At 36.1% G+C, this 19,909-nt stretch overlaps 1 protein-coding gene across 9 annotated transcripts in view; it reads left to right on the forward strand.

Annotated features, from left to right (window-relative positions):
- Positions 1–19,909, forward strand: part of LOC129241507 (uncharacterized) — a 65,455-nt gene that overhangs the window by 20,572 nt on the left and 24,974 nt on the right. For 4 of the 9 annotated variants that reach the window (XM_054877872.1, XM_054877878.1, XM_054877880.1 and 1 more), the window contains exon 1: positions 6,707–7,068. The exons of 1 other annotated variant lie outside the window; for it this stretch is intronic. The gene's annotated coding sequence lies outside the window, so the exon portion shown is untranslated. Of the gene's footprint in view, positions 1–6,658; positions 7,069–7,089; positions 7,253–19,909 lie in introns of those variants that run through there. 4 more of the 9 variants (XM_054877875.1, XM_054877874.1, XM_054877881.1 and 1 more) reach the window with 4 other exon arrangements.

Here is a 19,909-nt window from a genome sequence, read left to right on the forward strand (position 1 = left end):
CTTTAAAAGTATTATGGGGACTCCGCTCTATCGGAAACAACGACTCCAAACATGGTCGTAAATACACCGGCGATGTACAATGCAGGGGACGTCCAAATTAGGCGGTAACACCAGAAAACATCAAAAGAATCCACAAAACCGTTTGGAATGATCGAAAAGTGAAGTTTGTTGAGTTAGCGGGCATCGTAAAGATATCAAAATAAAGCGATGGCTGTATATTGCATGAGTATTTGACTATGAGAAAGCTCTGTTCAAAGTGAGTGCCGAATTTGCTCACTGTTGACCAAAGACAAGAACATGGCAACAACGGCAAAACTGAACATGAATTGAACTTCGAATTGCTCCCAACGACTATGGGCTGTTCGCAGACCTAAAAAATGCTCGTAAGAAATTTCGCTCGAATGAAGAGGTTATAGCTAAAACTGAGACCTCTTTTGAGGATAAAGCAGTATTGAAATGTTAGAACGGCACTGGAGTGATTGCGTTGTTCTTGATGAAAAGTACCTTGATGAATAAAGCTAATTTTGAACAAAAAAACTTTTTTCTTTGATAAGCCTGAGACTTTAACATGTGCTATAGCCATTTAATGCTAAGGACTTTCAGAGTGTTTTTCTATCCCAATGCATACACTTAAAAATTGATCAAATGGACTTATTAAATGAAGACGGCTTGGGATATCTGACGCGCTTTCTAAGTAATAATTGAGAGTGAAGAAATTTCTAACGAAAATAAATGGACGTACAAAGATTTATAAATTAGATGGCGCGTGCTTAGAAAAACAAAATTCGCAGTTTTTGTTTAACCTAAAATGTTGGTGATGTTCAACGGTTATGATATAAGAAGCGCCAACAAATACAACAAACACTTAAATAATTATCTTCAGTCATAAAAATAAAATATAGCTTAAAAAAACTAAAAAACACGCTTTTATTGCTAATCGAACTAAAAAGTAGAAAATAAATTTTAATGACAAAGGGACCTATAATGAAGTAATAGCAAATCGAAGGATCAGTCATAGTCAACAACCTCAGAACAGAATTATAACAAAAATTAAGATACAAATAGAGTAATTCAAATTAGAGTTAAAAGCGTGGGATGCTCGATATAGTAAATATTACAATCATTCTATTGGCAACTACCTATGTACAGAGGGTTATGAAAGTGAAGCAAAATGCATTTTTTTTAACTATTTTTTATTTTTAGTATATGTAGGTGTTTACGAGTAATATACTATTACACAACCGCACACTAAATACTAACCTCAATGGTGGTGTGGAAACTAAAAATTCTCAATTTTTGTTTAAAAAAATACCCAATTCATGTTTCTACCGGTATGGCAATATTGGCAAATGTTATAAAAAATGCACATTTTTCAGCGCTCTCACGAGAAAGAGTTTCCCATCTATTCATCTATGTTGTGTGTTCCGAGTCGATCAGATTTTTAGAAGCCAGTGAAAATTAAGCTCAAAGATTCCGTTACAGTCATTCATACATACAATCCGAGCTAATAAAAGTGTGTTAAAAAAATAAAATATTAATCCTGGCAATCCTAATAAGGATAATGGAAAATTTATCTCACATGTCTCACACTGCACTCGTTCTTCTTGACTATTTCGCCAAAAATTCCACGCATATCGTTCCGCAACCACCGTATTCGCCTGATTTGGCTCCGTGTGACTTCTGGCTATTCCCAAAACTCAAGATACCACTACCGGAAATGGACTATTTGGCATGTTTCGGGGATTGGAAAACTCGTTGGCATAAGTGTATTTCATCGAGAGGGCATTATTTTGAAGGGGATGAAATTGATTTACAAGAATAAATGACGATTTTTCATTTTACAACCAAATTCACCTTACTTTTTGCCCACAGGTAAAAAAAGAAAATATTAATCCTGGCAATCCCAATAAGGATAATGGAAAATTTTTATCAAATTATTGCATTGTCATCGGTCCTTGATAGGTGTGCAAAATTTCAAGTCGATCAGATGTTTAGAAGCCAGTGAAAATTAAGCTCAAAGATTCCGTTACATACATACATACATACAGCCCGACCTAATAAAAGTGTGTTAATAACAAATATTTTCACAATGTAGAACACATTTTAAAATTAAGTATTTACACACAAATTTTAAGACAAAGTTGCTCGAAAAAACTGTGTCAAAATAAAAATATGTTTAAAATAATAACCTAAAAAATATGTTTGCTTTTAGTGTGTCTCTTTGCCCAACGCGTACATACGCGCTATGGCAATGTTGACAAACTTTTCACTTTGCCGGGTGGCGTCACATAAGGGTGCCATAATTACTTAGCACACATACATATGTATGTATTTCACTGGAACCATTTATCACATACTTAGACTCTTGGTAATGACGTGGGCAGCCTAAAAGCTGATAATTATTTGCCTATAGTATTCACCTTTAACGATAGCAGTGCGAACATTTCCCAACGGTTTCATATTGGTGCTGGTGTTGGTGTTACTAGAGTAGCTAATTCGTTTTTATACCCGTGTGCGCACTTGCGACCAAGGATTTTATAATTTTGTTCACACAACGGTTCACACATATTAGTGTGCGTGACTACTATTCGGGAGTGTGTAGGTTCAAGTCGCCGCGCATGAAATAGCAAAATGATAGAAAAAGTTTTTTCTAATATAATAGCGGTCGCCCCTCGGCAGGCAATGGCAAACCTTCGAGTGTCTTGCTGCCACGAAAAACTTCCTCATAAAAAATCATTTGCCGTTCGGCGTCGGCTTAGAACTGCAGTTCCCTCCATTTGTGGAACAACATTAATATGTAAATGGGAGGAGGAGCTCGGCTACACACATTACAGAAATTCACGCGCCAATTATTTATTTATTTATTTTTTCGACACCCACTTTTTACATGTTAAAAATTAAATTCACGCCTTTCCGTATGATATTACAAGCAATAACTCTAATTATCTAAGCGTTTGATTCCAAAGTTTAATAGCCCGCTCATAATAAATTGAGCACCTAAATGTGCGTGGGTATATAAAGCTCGCTCTGGGCAGAATTTAGCTTGTTTTTCTTTCGTTTTGTTGGTTTTAATGTCAAAGTGATCTACTTGTTTAGTGATTAGCTGATATTGATATTTAAACCAACCCATTGCAAAAACAAAATTCATTGCTTTTATATGACCTTTACCACCTGGTATGAATTCGCCGTGGTCCCAGTAACTTCTACTGTAACGATATTATTCAAAAGTGTGAAAGCAGGCATACATACTTAAATGTTGTGTATAAGCAGCTAAGATGAATATTATGTGTTGTACACGACATAATATACCATATGTTTCAGATGATCGGTAAGCTGGGTAAATTGAATGTTAAAAATAAATAAATTTGGCAGAGTGTGCCAAAGACAAATATCAAAAATATTTTTGTTTTTATATATAATATATATATATATATATATATATATATATTGTACATGTTGTAGGTACCTACACATATTGATATACAATATTTTCATAGATTTTGCTATCTTTTATACGTAACTTGCGAAATTCCGCTTCTCACGTAGAGCTGCGCATTTTCAAAACACTGTACTACCGCTGATGATTGCCACCACTAGAGCTATCCTGCGGATGGGAGTTCATAGAAGGTTACTAAATTAGCTTTGCAGCCAAAAATGTAACAAATCTGGCTGATATGCAGTCAAATTTTTTTAAAGCTCGAAATTTTAATTGAAAAATATTGTTTATTTTATTTTATTCCATATGGGTGTATTTACTAAATTGTTTTGATATATGTATATGGAAAATTGTGGAAAAAGAAATTGCGTAATTTTGTTAACGTGAATTTTTCGCGCAAATGGCTTAAAATTGATTTATGGTCGATCATTAGCTCCTGGGCAATGCTACGACTACTAACTTGCCGGTCAATTTTAATTATTTCTGTGATTTTCTGTGGTGTCATTTTCGACATTATCGACTTTTTTTTAACATCGGAAATATCTGAACGGAATCGACGAAACCTGGCGTGCATTTTCGTCTTTATCAAGGAAAAACTGTAAAGTGTACCTAATTTTTTTTTGTTGACTTTCAGTGTTAACACCCTGTAACTCACAACTCAATGGACCAAACAAAAAACAGCAAACGATTTTTTTTAGTGTGAAATGTCACCTTGACAAGAAGCATAAACTTTAAATTGTTTGATTGGTACTTTACGAGATATCGATCACCACAGTCATCTACCGAGAGGATTTTATCCCCCCACACCGATATGAAGGTATTATAAACTAGCTTTTTATTCAAAATAACAGTTCCTCTATCAAAAAATATCGGCCGCCGTAGCCGAATAGGTGTGCGCTTGACTACCATTCGGAATTTAGAGAGAACGTAGGTTTGAATCTCGGTGAAACACCAAAATTAAGAAAATGGTTTTCTGATAGCGGTCGCCCCTCGGCAGGCAATGGCAAACTTCCGAGTGTATTTCTGCCATGAAAAAGCTCCTCAAATAAAATTTAAAAATTATAATAATGTTTTCTAAATTTATAAGTTTTAAATATTACATAAAAATGTGATGCATGTTTTTAACTTAAAATTTTTCCTTGATATTCGTATTTTATGTTTATGAACCGCTTACCCCAAGTTATATCTCTAGAAGGTGCATTTAAATTATATTAAATCCAAATAAACTTGAGGAAATGGAAATTTAATTTTGGGTAAAGACAAAATACGCGCGAAAACAATGGAAGACAGAATGGCTACTTGAAAAAAAGTACGCCGCGGTTGGTGTGGAGTACAGTTCGCAGAAAAAGAAAGGATACGGCCGGATTACTTCAGGCCATCAGATATTATAATATGTGGTGAAAGGAATCATTGGTTGCCTGACCATATTCTCCAACTTTACTTCTTGCTTATCGCTAAGGAGTAAGTAATAAATTTGGGTAAAGTTTTACTAATAATAATACTCGAAAAACTTTGTTTACGTTTCTCTATTATTGCTTTTCTTTATTCAACCAATTTGCCTTGGAAATAATCATTTTGACAATTGATCCCAAAAAGCAAAAACAAATTACATGTAACTTGTTGTTTTTGTATTACGGATATTTTCTTCTTCTTCTTAATTGGCCCGATAACCGCTTACGCGATTTTGATCGAGTTTAACAAAGCGCGCCAGTCGTTTCATTCTCGTGCTAACCGGCGCCAGTTGGACACACCAAGTGAAGCCAAAACCTTCTCCACCTGATCTTTCCAACGCAGAGGAGGCCATCCTCTTCCTCTGCTACCACCAGCTGGTACCGCATCGAATACTTTCAAAGCCGGAGCGTTTGTATCTATTCGGACGATATGACCCAGCCAGCGTAGCTGCTGGATCTTTATTCGCTGCCCTATGTAAAGCTCATACAGCTCATCGTTCCATCGCCTGCGATACTCGTCGTGGCCAACGTTCAAAGGTCCATAAATCTTCCGCGGAATCTTTTTCTCGTCTACTATCACCTTGAATACAGTAGGTTCTGTTTTTATGCGGCTTTTTTTTATGCGGTTTTGAAATAGTGCGGTTTTTTTTTTTAATTACAAAATGCATGTCGTTCTTTCGGGAATTGTACATATAAACAAGATTCTAAAGCAGCTAAGCAAAACCTCATCACAGATTACATCAGAAATGCTAACCCTACAAGTATGGAACCGCCTGCATCACCATCTAGATCAGACGTGTACATATCCTCAAGTGACGAAAGTGATTTTACGCCAAATCGTAAACGAACGCCAACATGTGGGTATTGTCTGATTCTATTTCTGACTTAAATTTATTTTTCGATTCTAACGTTTCTTAAATAAAGATATAATTTTCAAAAATACAATATTTTCTTTATGCGATTTTATTTAATTATTTCAAATTCATGCGGTCTATGGAACGTATCTATAGTTATAATATGGGACTAGTGCCCTTTTTTATGCGATTTTATTACATTATTTCAGATTTATGCGGTTTTAGCACTTTTGAAACGTATCTATAGTTTTACTATAGAACTAGTAGCTTTTTTTATGCTGTTTTTTTTATGCTGTTTCTTGCGGAACGTATCTACCGCATAAAAACAGAACCTACTGTATATTCAACTTGGTTAACCCGCTTTCGGTCAATTTGACAGAATCAGCTGATTTTATGACGCAAATAAATCGTTTTGTTTTCGTTGTTTGCTTAAAAACAACCCTGTGCACATATATGTATTTTACAGTTACTTACAAATTGCCATTTCGAATTTCAATTGGACATTTTGCGTAATAATTTGTGATGTCTACACTTTTTGCTATCAAAAGTTATTAAAATTTATTAAATAAAATATGAAAACTTATTACCATAGTTGAATTAGTAAGTATCTACTAACATTGAGTAAGTATCTACTAACATAGAGTCACAATCTCGAACAAAAATTAGTTTGTATGTGGGATGCCACTACTGATTACTTACTCAATGATTACCCTTATTAAAATCAACATTAATGAATAATTAATAAATAATTAATAATTATAATAAACAATTAATAATTATTTTCAATTGCACTTTTCTGCCTTCTTGCATTGTTCGCATTAAGCTAGCCCAACCTTTTTACAGTTTGCTCTCACAGCAACTCTTAAATTACGTGCCCAGCAAAATTACTCTCCGATTTTCGCTTCAGTCTGCGCAATCTTTTATTCTATCATTCTTGCGGCTATCCGACAATAAATGCCGCTTTGCGCCATTCAGTCTCGTCTGTGATACAGCCACGGGTGGCGTTCATTAATTTCAACGAGTACGTATTAATTGACACTCAAAGTAAACGAAAACAATTTTCAAGCATTCCATTGCAATAGGCAAAATATTTGCAAGAGACGCTTCGGCAGTTCTAAATAAAAATAACCATAGATGCTTATGCAAAACAAATAAGTGTGATTATGTATGTAGTTGTATATTTCCTAGATATAATTACATATATACATATGTATGTATATGTACTGCAAGTGAATTGATGAATTTCTAAAGAATTTTAATTTGAAAAAAAAGTGCGCTAGTAAAATTACGCTATTGTAACGTGAAAATTGCAATAAAACAAAATTAAGTAAAAAAAGTTCTTAGAAATAAAAATATAAAGGAACGACACTTCACATTTGCTTCTGTAACGGTAAAAAACAAAAACAATATTATATAAATATATATGACACCACCATAATTTGAAAACTACTGCGAAATGCGTTATTTATTCAAGAGAAGTTGCTGCAAAGTGTAATAAATAAATATAAAAGGTATATGTAGATAATGGATTTTCTTTATATGTATGTACGTTTGTTTACATCTACGTACCAGTATTGAACATCAAATTAACACGCTTAAAATTCAATAGTAGTTTTCCGGATTCGTAATTTTGTGTTCAATAATAATTAGCGCTAAATAACTAAAGATGTCATTAATTAAAAAAATGTTGGTTTAACGAAATTGTGCACAGGTTGGATGACAAATGTAGTCACTATATCAGCCTTGTGATTTATAGTACGTCTTATAAATTACAATTAAGAATTAGAAGCAATATTTAACGTTAAAAATGCATAACCTAAAAAAAAATGTCCTATTACAGACGCTTATTTTAGATACTTAAATACAAACACAGAAAACTAACAATATTCACTTACAAACACTCCTTATTAATTCAAGATTTTATCTAAAGCTTTTTTTCTCAATAATACTTCGAATTTTATTAAAATTCTATTATTAAAAATGTTTGTAACACCGTGCAAAATAAATATGCGGGATGAACTGTCAACAGTGATGGTAAATGGTTTTTTGAAAAATCCCTACACAGCCTAAAAAATTCCCTACTTTTCCCTACGAAATTCCCTACATTTTTTTCTCCTGTGTTTACACTATAATGAGGCAATTGCAACGTCAAAATTGAATTGTTTGCTTAAGATTTTTTAAAAATTCCGTACAGAGCTTCTGCAGTGCAATCAGTTCTTATTGGAATTAGATCCAGCAGCTTAACCACACGCCGCTCGCTTTCCTCGTCGAAAAATCTCACCATGAGACACATATGCTTATTGAGTCCGATGTCTGTGCTCTCTTCGATCATTATGGAAAATTTGTTTACTTTTAATTTTTTAACTAAATTGTCTTTTTCTTCTTTTGCCAATGCATTTTTTATTATGCTGGTGCACTTCTTTCTTCCAAGCTCAGATTTTTTTATTATTTCAGAATCGGGTACGATTTCTTTTAAGAGTGGGATTAAATAGTCCACCACTTGCAGCGCAACATTATGCTCAGCGTAGAACATGCTAAGTCTTATTTCGAAATTTCTGGAGCCATTTAGTTTACTCGCTTTTTCTAAAAAAAAGCTGTTTATTTTAGATGTCTTTTTAATTGCCTTAATATTTTTTGGTGCATTTTTGTTTCGGCGTGCTTCTATAAATCAGACTTGCCACAGCTCAAAACTTTGTCGCACGCAGTGCATTTGCATTTGAATGGATCGTTAGCCACAGCTTCAAACTAGCCACTAAAATTTCGTTGTCAAGCCATTTATTATTGAACTTTTGTTTCCGATACTTGCATTGTTTTTCCTGGTGTACCTCCGAAGAGTCAGTCGAAGAGCTCATTTCTGTAAAATATATGCATTTTAAATATAAAAAAAGCTAAAACTAAATAATTGCAAACTTACTTCAAAAGTGAAAAGCACCAAAAAACGTGGGACAACTAACAATTTTCGCGCAAAGAAAAAATCGTGCTAGCGTTAACGAAGTAAAAAAGGCAATGCTGCCGTATTAACGCTTTTAAAAGTATGCTGCCATAAGGAAAAGAAGTCTGGCATGAAATCTTACTGCGGATTTTTATTTTAAATAAACTTTTTTAATTTTACCCCGCTATTTTAAAATTTTTTCTGTCCTTCTTGAAAATTCCCTACATTTACAGAATTTAAAAAAAATCTGTCCTTTTCCCTACACCCACATTTTTCGACAAAAATCCCTACATGTAGGGAATTTTCCCTACATTTACCATCACTGATTGTCAAAAGAACGATAATGAGAAAAGAAACCGAAAAAGCCCAGTCATCCAACAATGAGGTTCGATAAAACTTTTGTAGTTTTTAAAACAGTTAAATTAACCTTTGGTCTTTGATAAATCATTATTTTCAAAAATAGTGAAAATTTTGATTAAAAAGTCGCGATAAAATAATATTTTCATAAAAAGTGAAAATTTGAAATACAAAATCGCGCTATGAATCGATAAATCATTATTTCCAAAAATAGTGAAAATTTGGAATAAAAGATCGCGATTAAAAAATATTTCTATAGAAAGTGAATATTTGGAATAATCGCGCGAGATTTTATTCCAAAGTTTTTCCTGCGGTCACGCACTTTTCGCCGGCGGCGTTTTTCTGTTTTAAAATACATATATATATGTTACAAAAAAAAAAAAATTATTTTATAAAAATAATACATTTTTCGCTAGGGTCACTTATAAATTTTATGATAATACAACATTTTCATAAATATATAATATAATATGTAGTATGAGTTAAATGCTTGCTGGGTTAACAATTGCTTTACACATACATTTCTCTTCAACGATATTTCAGTAAAAGATGCAAATACGGCTCACAGTGCGGCCGATTCCCGAAAAGCTGGCCAAAACTCAAAAAATTAAGTAATTGATTCAAAATTTCTTACTCGGGGGTTGTCGGGGTCGCTGATTACGAATTTGATCTTAAAATTTTGAAAATCCACCCCCTTCCACCCCCTTCCACCCCCATTGGCCACCCCCTCACGTGAAATAGCGTATATTCAAGAACATAATCAAGATGCATGTAAATTTATATGTTTTCGGGGTCGCAAGGTAGCAAGTGGTAGCAGCTGAATCTTGTTTTATTCAGTAACCATTACTTTTTTGAGTAACCTTTAATAGGTTTCAAAGCAGCATATGACGGCGTTGTATTACTATACAGTTTGAAAACTCAAATTTTATAAAAAAATTGCAAAAAATGTATCTACGTATTGCTGCAGCTAAAAATTTTGTGTCGAGGTATTGATATGTACTAAAGATTTCTCGTATTTTACTAACCTTCCGAAGATGATTCCATTTGGTTTTGTTCAATTTACTCCATTACAAAATCTTTCAAATGTGTACAACTTTCACTATTCATCGACAGTAATACGATGCTCAAACGAAGGCCACGTTGCGACTGAAAATACAGAGGATACTTAGAGTACAGAACGTTGCTATGAACGGTTTTCACTACTCAAGGCATTACTGTAGCCAACCCAAAGACAAAAAAACTCTATTTAGAAACTTTTTTTTCGACTTCTGGCCAGCTTTTTGGGAATCGGCCGCACTGTGCGGCGTAAAAAGCTTAATTTTTAAGCTTTTCCTGGGGGTTATATAGGGACCCTAGGAGGTTGGGACTTTCAGCATTATAATGGGAGTGATGGTTGGGGACATGGCTCCTCCCCCTCCGCCTCTCATCCAAAAAATTTTGGAAAATTTTGGCGTTGCATGTAACAGCATATATGTACATATGTATCCCCGGTTGACGTCGCGGTGCAAATTAAAATTATGCAAATGGAAGCACGTCAATCTACACATTTGTATAGATTTTTATTCCATCGGGTCCCCGGTCTGTCATTTTGCTGAAAAGTTTATTTTTCAACAGAAAAAATCTATTTTCATAATTGTTTTTGAAAACAAGTTTTAATTCGAATACAGATTTGAAAATTCATGTGATGGTCACAACAACAGCATTAGGTAAATTAAGATACAAACTAATAGCAAGGAATTCATCGTATAAACTTAAAAGTCTGTGTAGATTTGTTATCCTGAGCTTAAATCGCCAAAACCTTGTTCACAGTCTGATTTGGCAATCTTACTTAATTTTTGATGGCATTATTTAAAGTTCGTTTGTAATTTCGAAGTCATTTCCCCTTATTAAACTTATTTCTCTGTTGGTACCCGGTAAGCATTTTCATATTAACAACGCAACTTCCAAGGCAACGGAAATTCTGAAAAGATGTTAAACTTCCGTCACAATGGGTCCGTTGCGGCAGCGAATTTGACTAACAGCGAAATAGATTATGTGCATTTGAGTCGAAGGCGCCACGGCACGTACGCCATGTCGAAATGCACAAAAATTGGCAACTCTCTACTTTTGCCGTACAGCACAGGCGGCGAAAATGATAACTGTTTAACAAAGAACAATTTTTTGTCGTGCAAATTTTTATTAAACATCTGTGGCTTTTTTGGTTATATGCGGCAATACTTTCATTGTAGCACCAGGGTACGTTTTACACGTCACGCCAGTCATCTAGACTAGGAAATAGAGCACTCAGACACAATTAAGTCCATTGTACTGCACTCGAGTTCCCTTTTTAATTTTCTATAAATGGACTCGACCTACGAAGAAATCTGAGTAGATCTTCTGGTACCAAGGAGCCAAAGTGGTCGCTTCTTAACACATTAGTGCCAAAAATATCAAGCCTGATTCGAGCGAAGGCTGGGCAAACTCACAGAAAGTGCTCGCATCCCGTTACATACTTACTTACTTAATTGACAGTAACAACTCGTTACCATGTTACAGCCTGCTGAATAATGTCTCGCCTGGTGTCTCTGTTTTCCGCCCACCTTTTCTAGTTTCTTAAGCCAAAAGAAGTCAATTTACTCCTTCCACCCGAAACGAGAACGTCTTCTTCGTCGTTGACCGCCAATTACCGTTTCAAACACGGTAAACTTACAGACAACGTAGGGTGACTGGTTTGACTATATGAATATCTCCGCAAAGCTCATACAGCTCGTGGTTCATTCGAATGCTATAACCGTCATCTACGCGAGCAGGGCCACAAATCTTGCGAAGTACTTTCCTCAAAAACTCCAATAGCAGCTGCACCTGACTGTCCAGGCTTCAGCGTCACAGAGAAGTACCGGGATTATTAGCGTCTTATAGAGTGTTGTTTTCGTTCTTTGAGAGAGAGCTTTACTACTCATATGCGCACCTAGCCCAAAGTAGCACCTGTTACCAAGAGTTATCCTTCGCTCAACCAGCCCTATTACTTCGAAATGGCTTAAACCGAAGTATTAGTGTGTGACGAAAGGCTCAAAATATGACACGTGTCGTTTAGCCATGTCAGTCCGCCTGTCCATAAGCACTATAGCTAGAGCAAAAACTAATATACCTTATTTCAATGAAACTTGGTACTTGCTAACCAATACTTGGGAACCACTCCCACATCCCATATAGGGTACCGCCACTTACATTGATATAAGGACAATTTGAGATCCACATGAACAAAATCGATCTCATCTCTCATAATTAACACAAAAACGTGATATCTGTGTTATAAATAGAGCAAAATTTCTCACATTTGGTAAAAATTACGAACCTAAACAAGAACTACGGCAGAAATAAAGTTTTCAAAATTTGGCGCTACATGCCCGCTTTTGACCAACTTTGGGGTTCAATAAAATCCGCATAAGCTTAATACACGTATTGCCCTAAATTTACGTCTATCCGTTTGAAGTTACAAGGTTTAATTCTCTTTATCAAAGGTATAAGTTTGTTTGATTCTAAAAATTAATGGTCCGTTTAAATTATATAGAGTTCGGTCCAGACCGAATTTGGCACTTCCCTACATCTATTTAATTAAATAAATAATTGACGCCTAAAATTCCGTTAGGTGTTTGGCCGAACTTCTCCTATTTGTGGTGCGCGCCTTTATGTTGTTCCATAAGGGAGGGACTTGCAGTTGTAAGATAAAGCTAACGCTTCCCTTAATGACGAGGAATGTAGTCAAATGCAAAGTGTTCGGAATATCCAATGCAACACGTGCAATCCTAACTTTATTGGTATGCACCTCTTTGGTGACTATATTGAGAAATAATCATCATCATTTGACGCAACAGCTCTATGTGAGTTTTGGCGTGCTGCACAAAATGTCCAGCTGTTGATCTTGAGTTTTCCCATGTCATCTTCTAGTTTGTCAATCCATCTTGAGCTTGGTCTGCCTCTGCAAATGTTTTAGCGGCAATTATTTTTTTTGTTGAGCTCTCGTGGGGTCCATTCTCATGGTCTAGCCATCTTAGTATGGTTGGTATGGTCTAGCCATCTTAGTCTTTGAGTTTTAAGGGACTCATTGTTCCATGTTATACGTTGTCTTAGACTGCACCGACAAGACAAGACTGAGAAATAGGTCTGTCGATTAGCTGCCTCGGTTGTTGTTGCTGTTTTCGAATCCTTGCCTAGATCGTTTTGACAAATCAGTTGTCGTCGTCGATGTCACCTGTTGCTAAGCCTGGTCAATGAGCCTTTTTCAAAGAGGAAAGAGGTGTTAGCTAAGTTGACCGCATAGCTTCAAGTAATTTGCTAATAAAACAGTTAAGAAATCATTAAAACTAATGAATACTAATGCTGCCCAAAGATAGGTAATTTTTTGTATTCAATTTGAAAAAAGTTCTATACTTCTAAAAAAGCACTCATTATAACATACATGCATACATATACATATACAAATACTGCATGTCTCTTCAAATTGCTCAGGTTTTTTTTGTGATCTCAGTTGTGTCATATGTAAATACATGTGTGCATACGTATGTATGTACTTATGCATTTACATTTGGGAATATACATTAAAAATAGTCGAATTAAATAATAAATAGAAAGGTATGGCTGGTAATTTACAGTGGCGCGCCAAACAGATTGAGATGATGTAGCCAGAGCCGGATTATCCACAAGGCACTGAAGGCTACTACCTACGGGCCCACAGCACCAAGAAAGAAGAAACAGTTTGAAATGTTTCATCGAGTTAAAATTGAATCTAAAGATTTGGCACAATATTATAACATTTTTTATATTACAGTGTCACATTTCGAATTGCTAAAGAATGCTGTTCGATTTTTCCATGGGGCTTTAACGCCAGCTAATCATCAATAATCGCGCACCGTCGCGGCAAGCAAAATAAAAAGTAGCTTTTTCAATGCAAAGAGCTTCAATGAACTGGTACTTACTCTATGGACACGTCACTTTCATAAGATGGATCACTTTCAAATGAAAAATAGCATTACAAGTGGCCCGGACTTGTCGGGTACCTTTGGTTAATGGTTAATGGTTGTAAAGGGTTAAGGTATGGCCCTTTAGCACCCTATGCTGTCTATTGTGCACCCTATGCTGTCTATTGACTGTTAAGATGCTTATGAATTGTACCAGCTCCTTCTCAGGGAGTGAATGAAGGTCTTCATCTGTAAGCATGAACTTGTTTAAAAACCTTTTCCTTCTATGCGTCAACGCGGACATTCGATAATGAGATGTTCTATAGACTCCTCATCTTCGCAGCAAAAACTGCAGGTGCTGGTGTTAGTTATGCCTAATTTATGTAAGTGTTTGTTGCAGGTGAAGTGACCCGTGAGGGCGCCTGTGAGAGTGCGAATGCTCTTTTTGTTTAACGTGAGGGCCATGTTAGCTCTTTTAGCGTTGAAACTTGGGAACTTTTTGGAGTCTCTAAGTCCCTCTACGTTGTTCCAGTGCTGATTTAATAGAGTTTTGGCCCAGTATTTTACTTTTTGTTTCAGGTTGTTTTTGTTGAATCTGAACATAGGACTAGGTCCAATGAAGTTTTCATCTGCCCCTTTTTTGGCTTGAAAGTCTGCCTTTTCGTTGCCGTCATATCCATTGGGTACCTTACGTAGCGTAGTTTTATTAAATTTCGAAAAACTAGCGTAAATTTGAATGTAGTTACATTGAGATGGAAAAAATGTATTTTAGGAAGTCAGAAAAGAGCAATGGCGCCCCGAGAAATGCATTGTCTAAAAACTCGTCATTGGCAAATTTGGTCCCAGAAGTAGCTTAAAATGTAAATGGCAATGAATTTTTTTTTCCTGGTATAAATACACCAAGAAGTTTGCAATTACCTGTCAGGTGCGATGGCTCTAAAAACAAGCGTTTTTGATCATTTGGTTTTCAAACCCGCAAAAGGGTTCCGAATACGGGCCATGTAGAATTGCACTCACAAATAAGACGATTAGGCTACGGCGGCCGCCGCATTTGCACTTACTACCTAGATAAATATGTATATGCAAACAAATGCATACCCTGCAGGGAAACTTCCCAATTATGAGCTGACAGGCGGTTCATAGTAAATACAATATAATATTGTAAATTCAAAGTCAACTACAGGGTCCAGCACTCAAAGTGTAACCAATTAAAAAGGCCATAAATTTAGTTTGGAAAACTACTTTTATTCAATTCAAAGTAAAAAAATTGTGAAAATAATACAAAATTAAGAATAGATTTCCTTTTGCTCGATATGACCACTTTTTGCTTTGACCATGGCCTTGAGACGGTCCAGAAACGAATCGCAAGTTTTATTAATAGAACACGATAGTTTACACAATCTAATTCTTCCGCAGGCCACCTTAGGCCGTTATTGCTTTCAACCACAAACATATTTTGAAATCACATAATACTTTATTAGACTATCAATACGGATCGTTGTGGATTTGTTAAACTAACAACTAAAGTATTTAAAAGTTGAATAAAAAAACGTAAAAGTTGAATAAAAAAACATAAAAACGCCTGCAAAAACAAATCTTCTATAATATTTGCTGTACTCCATAGAACAACGCTAACAAAAACTTTTCAACATAGACCCAAAAAATGTAAAACTTATAGATTATTACATTTAAAATGTTTTCGTAAAAATAGCAAAACATTTAAAGTTGAGCCTTGTTTTGTCTGGTATAATTACCTTATAAAGGGTGATTTTTTAGCTATTATTTGTTTAGGTGGTTTAAACTGCTGACGCACGTTTCGTGTTTTATTTCACTCTCAAACAGCTTCAGTTTGGTCTATAATTTAACCATGAATCGTCTTACAAGCGGACAACGCTTGCAAATCATTGAATTTTATTATAAAAATGCGTGTTCTGTTAAGAAAGTTTATCGCGCGCATCTTCCATTTTATGGTCAGTTTAATCGACCCACTGAACGGCTATTCGAGCTATTGTGACTAAATTTAGAACCAAATTTGCATTATTGGACATCAAACCCCCAACACGCTTACTTAGAGTGCGACCTGAAGAAAATATCGCTGCTGTTAATGATAACCATCAATATGATAACCGAACGACCTACCGCAACGCAGAATTTTTGGTGAATGGGCTCTTGGAAAGTTGGCCGAAGATCCATTTTATTGAAAAATTGTGTTCAGCGACGAAGCTCATTTTTGGATCAATGGTTACGTAAATAAGCGGAATTGTCGATTTTACAGTGAAGATCAGCCAGAAGAATTGCAAGAGCTACCAATGTATCCATGCCACACAGCACGCGTAACAATGGACTTGTTGAGAGGCGAGTTCGGTGAACATTTTATTTCACGTACGGGACCTGTCAATTGGCCACACAGATCGTGCGATATAACGCCTTTAGATTACTTTTTGTGGGGCTATGTTAAAGCTCATGTCTATTCAGACAAGCCTGCTTCAATTAACGCATTGAAAGACAGCATTAAAGCATTTATATGTGAGATACCGGCCGAAACATTGGAAAGAATATGCCAAAATTGGACTAAGCGGATGGATCATTTGAAGCGCAGTCGCGGTCAACATTTGCATGAAATAATCTTCAAACATTAAATTATATGGACTGTACTATCGATTTAAATAAAAATTGCATGCATTTTTCTGAATTTTACATGTGTTGTTTTGAAAAACTTTCCTATTGCTCTTAATCTTGTCTTATATCCTGTTAAAAAAGTACCAGGAATTGTTCAATAAAACGCAAAATAATTGTTTTTCATCAATATATATTTTGTCGCCTTCAAAATAGGCTCCATTCCAAGCAATACACATATGCCAACGATTAGTCCAGCTATCAAAGCACCTTTTAAACGCGTTTGAAGAAATCTTCTACAGCTCTTTTTCCCTAATGGCCTCTATCGACTCAAAGTGGCGTCCACGGAGAAGTAATTTAAGTTTTGGGAAAAGGAAAAAGTCACAGGGGGCTAAATCCGGTGAATACGGTAGTTGTTCGATGAGATTTGTCAAGTTTTTGGTCAAAAAAGTGTTCACGGCTCATCACCTGGTATGATACGCTGGATAAACGAATCCACTTGTCATTTGCTCAAACATGTCTTCAGCCACCTTCTTCCGATGAATTTTTTGAAAGAAATTTAACTCTCTTGGAACGAGTTGAGCAGCCACACGTCTCATGCCCAATTGATGGTGTGAAATGTGGCGAATTGATTCGTGAGACACACTAGAATCACGAGCTACCTCTCTCAAACTTAAATAATGGTTTTACAGCAGCATTCCTTGACTTAGTCGACATTTTCATCCGTTGAAGACGTTTATGAACGACCAGATCGGGGCAAATCTTCCACGACTTCTTGGCCGCTGCAAAAGCCTTATACTACTCGTAGAGCCGTGTTTTTGATAAATCACACTCGCTGTAGGCTTTCATCATCATTTTCAACGATTTGGCATACGAAATGCCGTTCAAATACACAAAATTTAAGACAAATTCTTTGTTCGATATTTTTATCCAGTTAGTGAAAATCGCAGAGCACACCTGTGGTTGACTGATATAGTAATTAAAAGCCAAAAATGAGCTAATTGACAGAAACTGTGTCAAACTCTTATACGCTATAGAAGACAGTTGTACCAACATTCCAGTGAAAAGAACAATTCCCGATATTTTTTTGACAGAATGTATGCCTACATTGAAAGTACTATTTTGCAAGTAATTTGAATATATTCTATTTTTTTTATGGGAAATTAAGAAAGCTTTGTGATTTATATATATAAATGTGAACTTTATTGTGAAATTTATTTGAACTTTATTTTCCTCGACTGCATATTCCGGAAGTGATGATGGAGTTGGCAATGCATGGTCGGGAGTGATGAGGATATTATCAACATAGACTGGTTCGCTATTTGCCGCCTATAGAATTGGTAAAAAGCTGAACTAAAAAGGAATTTCGCTATCTCAGATATTCCCTGCAGGGTCTGTTATTAATCCCGAAATGCCCTTCTATGCACTAAGTGCATGTTTTTATTTTGTGCAGATGCTATTTTTGATTTAATTGATAAACTCAGCGACTACTCGTTCTTCTCTATTGTTGTTGCTGCGAAATCATTGTGTGTATAAACCGTAAATGCATGAATGTACGGACATATACTCTTAAGTTCTCAATTTTTATTGGCATACATACATAAATATGTCAAGGGTTGGAAATGTTGGTTTCTTTCCATTTGCTGTTGTTTTTGCTTGAAAAACAAGAAGCGGAAATGTGATAAAAAATGCAGTTAGAAACTATAACAATGAAAATTATTCTACAAATTTTTGATAAAGCACTCGGCTTATCAATATTAAGGCATTCAAATGTATGTATGTATTTTAACATTATCCACCAAATAAAACGAAAACTTGTTAGAATTTTTGTAAAAGAGCACTTAGACTTAAAAAATAATATTACTTTTGATAAAACTATAAAAAAAATACATGCATAATTTGCAAGGAAGAAACGAGAGGCCGAAATACGTGAGTGCGAGGAGCTGACCAATAGGAACAACGCCCAAAAATTCTGCCAGGAAGTTCGACGGCTTACAAAAGGTTGTAAACCGGGGCGTTTTCCTTTATGAACAAATACGGCGATCTGGTGACTGACAATCAGAGCGTGTTGAAGTTATGAAGGGAACACTTCTCAAACCTGTTAAACAGTGGCAGCTGCGCATGTCACTGAGAATGTAAAGATCCCAATATCCCAATCGTTGACGACTGAATTGTCGTTCCGCTACCCGACCATGACGAGGTGAGAATAGCGATAACGCGGCTAAAGAACAACAAAACCACGTGATCCGACGAACTGCCTGCTGAGCTATTCAAACATGGCGGCGAGGAGCTGGTAAAATGCATGCATCAGCTTCTATGCAGAATATGGTCGGATGAAATCATACCTGCCGATTGGAATTTAAATGTGCTCTGCCCAATCCATAACATGAGTGATGCTGCAATCTGTGGCAATTACCGTTTGGCTAGTCTTCTAAACATCGCCTATAAGGTTCTAGCGAGCGTATTGTGTGAAAAGCTGAAGCACACCATCAACCAACTGCTTGCACCATATCAGCGTAGCGTAAGACCAGGAAAATCTACAATCGACCAAATATTCATAATACGCCAAATCTTGGAAAAGACCCAGGAGAATCGACACACACCATCTTTTCCTCGATTTCAAAGATACATTCGACAGCACGAAAAGGATGTCTGAATTTGATATCCCAGCAAAACTAATACGGCTATGCAAGATGACGTTGCTCAATACGAGCAGCGCTGTCAGAATTGGGAAGGACCTCTCCGAGCCGTTTGATACCAAACGAGGTTTCAGACAGGCTGACTCGCTCTCGTATATCTCCTTTAACGTGATGTTGGAGAGGATCGTACGAGCCGCAGAACTTAATCGCTCAGGCACAATTTTTTATAAGAGCGTAAAATTGTTGGCGTATGTCGATGATATAGATATCATCGGCCTTAACAACCGCGCTGGATAAAGAAGCAAAGCGGGTGGAAAGATTCTGAGGAAAATTTTTGGACCTTTGCATGTTGGTGATGGCGAATATCGCAGGCAATGGAACAATGAGCTGTATGACCAGCGAATAAATGTTCAACGTCTGCGTTAGTTGGGTTATGCCGACCTCATGGATACAAGCTCTCCGTCTCTGAAAGTATTTGAGTACAAGTTGGTGGTAGCAGGGGAAGTGGAAGACCTCTTCTGCGTTGGAAAGAACAGGTGGAGAAGGACTTGGTTTCATTTGGTGTGTCCAACTGGCGCCGGTTACCAGGAGAAATCAGTTTTTTTATGTACACAGCCTGAAAGCCCAAAAATGTCACTTGACTCTGCAAAAAAATATTTAAAAAAGTCCAAGACGTTCACAAATAAA

Source organism: Anastrepha obliqua, chromosome 3, assembly GCF_027943255.1.
Source record: "Anastrepha obliqua isolate idAnaObli1 chromosome 3, idAnaObli1_1.0, whole genome shotgun sequence".
Lineage (NCBI taxonomy): Eukaryota > Metazoa > Arthropoda > Insecta > Diptera > Tephritidae > Anastrepha > Anastrepha obliqua.